The sequence below is a fragment of the Sinocyclocheilus anshuiensis genome, unplaced genomic scaffold, assembly GCF_001515605.1.
Source record: "Sinocyclocheilus anshuiensis isolate Anshui unplaced genomic scaffold, SAMN03320099.WGS_v1.1 scaffold246, whole genome shotgun sequence".
NCBI lineage: Eukaryota > Metazoa > Chordata > Actinopteri > Cypriniformes > Cyprinidae > Sinocyclocheilus > Sinocyclocheilus anshuiensis.
The window spans coordinates 1,744,495-1,747,687 of record NW_015542356.1 but is presented as its reverse complement, the minus strand read 5'-3'; positions in this window follow the sequence as shown (position 1 = coordinate 1,747,687).

The following is a 3,193-nucleotide window of genomic DNA, read 5'->3' as shown; positions in this document are numbered from 1 at the left end:
ATACATTAAAGTAGAAGAATAGAAGTAACGAGGCTAGATGGTTTTCTTCTCATCGTGGCTAAGTAGCAGCGGGCGTGCAGGCCGAAGCACGCTGGAACGGCACTCTAAGAACACAAAAGTAATGGCAAAAAGCCATGACTAAAAAGCAGTGGCTGAAAAGCAAAAGCTAAAAAAACATGACTAAAAACTAGAAGCGATGACTTGAAGCCAAAAGCTAAAAAGCAGTGGCTAAAAGCATGACTAAAAAAACATGACTAATCCACTTGACCTGAGGAAATTGGGTGATGGCTTATATGGAGCTTGGCCTGTATACCCAGGAGTTTCCACACTTCCTTCATGACTTCGGCGGTGGAGTGGGTTCCTCGGTCAGAGTTGACCCTTAAGGGCAGTCCGAACCTTGAGAAGATGTGGTTCATCAAAAGGCTGGCTGTTGTTTCTGCTGTATCGTTGGGAGCTGGGAGACACTCTACCCACTTTGTGAATTCGCAAACCACGGTGAGGAAGTATTTTTTTACCCCGTGTTGACCATAGTAGGGGTCCCACCCTCTATTTGGAGGTCCGAACATGGGAAGGTCATTCCTTTCTGTTGCAGTGGTACTCGGTGGTTTGGATTTGCCAGTTGGAACTGGCAACACACCAGGCATCCTTTTACGTACTCCGCCACGTCTTGCTGCATGCCAGTCCAGTATGCTACTTCCTTGAGTGTTTCATAGGTGGCCTTGGTGCCATGGTGTCCAGTGCATGGTGAATCGTGGGCGCGTGTCAGCATTATCCCCCTTTGGCCCTGAGGGACTACGAGCTTTGGCGCAGTGAGGGGCTCAGGGACATATGTGAGGACGCCGTCTTTGAGATGCAGCATGTGCTTGATAGAGTTGAGGTTAGAGTGAGGTAAATTAATGTACAGCTTTACTGCAATTAATTCACTGTCATTGATATCTTCAGCGGATATCAGCACATATTTATACAGACAAAAACACGTGTGGATTTAACCACGATTTCACTTGATCAAGATTTCACAATGCTCCCATAAAGAAAAAGAACGTTTCGGACACTCTCTCTGAGTACCGCGTTTTCAAGTTCACTAGTTATTTTTTTGTGAAATTAAATGGCAAGAGCATTAATTAGCTAAGTTAACGGTCTGAAGCCGGGAGATTTAATACCATAGACGAATTTGGAAGTGGAACACCCACCAACAAATCGAACTATGAAGGCCTTTCAAAAGACAGAAAAACAAGGGACACGACCAAAGTTTCTCACATAAAATAAGCTTTCATTCAAGCTCAAACAACAGGTATTTTGCATACACAGTAATCGTAATAACTAAAAGGAAAAGTTATAAGGCAAAGATTACGATATCATGGTTTCAATAGTCAATCCAAATAGCTTGTGATCGTGATTATTATCATGGATTTACATGTGATGGTCATGCTGTGCATCTCTTTGACCATCAATCTTGATTTCTTGCCCCAAAATTGACAATCTCCTTGGAATTGTCAATAAGTGTTCTTTTGTTTTAATGCTGTGAGCTGCTCAAAGCTGCTAGTTGGTGGACTTGCTTCAGACTCGTGGCGCCAGGGTATCGTGGACAGATTTATGACGTTGTCTTGGGCCTCTTTGTGGAATTCGGCTCTTTGGGTTGTTCAACACCAATCTGATCGAATCTTAAAGTGTCTGATTTGCTCTGATACCCTACATATGCTTTATGATACTGTCAGGACCATTTGTGCAGCAAATCAGATCCCAGAGCCATGCATTGCTACTATCAACCATGCTCAAATCAACCAACCAACGTAATTTAGACTTGGCTGAGGAACTGGGAAATACTTTTTCTTATCTTTTTTTTTTTTAAATACAAATGCTCTTTATTATAGTTTTTGTCATAAAATGACTGGTTCCTTGAAATGTTGTAATTCTAAATTTAAAAAAAAGATGAAATTATTATTGTGTAATGTAGAAGAATGCAAATGTGCAAGAAAAAAAGTGCATTATTTCCATATACACTGATTGCCTTAAAATATGTTGAGAATGTTTATGTGAAGTATGATGAAGTCACTTAAATAAATATATTCATAAAGCGTTAATGTATACATTTACTTTCCCTAGTGCTTGTTGCAGCTTAGGAATAGTTGATTACATAGTTCATTGTACACACCACGCAACTGGCTTTCAAGAAAGAAAAGTGATGTGACTAATGGGGGGCCTGTGCCCCAGTAGAGCTTTATGTCTAGCAACGCCCCTGGTATAGGGATATTGTTGCTGGTATAGTGAGAGGAACTGTGCGTGAGGAACTGTGTGCATTACATTAATAAGCAATGCGTGAGTTGTCCAATCACATAATTTCAGTGTTTATATAAAAGGAAATTTTAGGGCACCGCTTGTGTGTCATTGCCTGAGGTCCGCCTGTTCCAGTTTCGCCCCTTCTGTCTCACAGGTATGAGTTGTTTGGCTAACTCATTAGCATCAAGATGCGTGGCCTGGTATAACCAGTTGAATGTATTTTATTTATAGCTTTGTACGGATGATTGTCATTTGTAGTTGGTTGGCGCTGGCTTTTCTCTCTTTCTTCCTCAACGTTCTCTCTCTGTAATCCCATGCTGGATTGGTGTCTTGATGTCCTTTTGTGTTCGCGGCTGCCCTCGATTGGATTCATAGTAATGACGATAACATGAAGTTCCCTTTCAGTCGGTCACTCCGAGTCACGTCGGTGACCGATGAATTGGTTAGCTTAGAGAGCGGCAGCTGGACTTGCTTAGAGAGACCAATCCACTTCGAGTGTAAACTAAACGAGCCAATGCACATTGGCATGCGATGATTGCATCCAGCTGCCGCTGATCACAGCGTGAGCATAAAAAAGCAGCCGGTGCAACGCATACCAGATCAAAAAGACGGATTGTCTTTTTAAAGATGCCGTTTCACCCGTGCGTTTCTGGATGCGGTCGTTACCTGGCACCGGGTGATGGTAACGATCACTGCCTCATGTGTCTGGGCATTAAACACGCTGAGGTGGCGTTCGCGGATGAGTCATGCTCCCATTGCGGAAAGATGACCATCTCGGAGCTGCGGGCCAGGCTCCGTTTCCTCCAGGGGGGCGGAGCTCCATTGCCTCTGCCGCGATCTAGTGTTCGTCCTGGCGGCAGACAGGCGTGGACTACTTCGGGCAGTAGCACGGGCGGTCTGAGGGTTACAGTGGTGG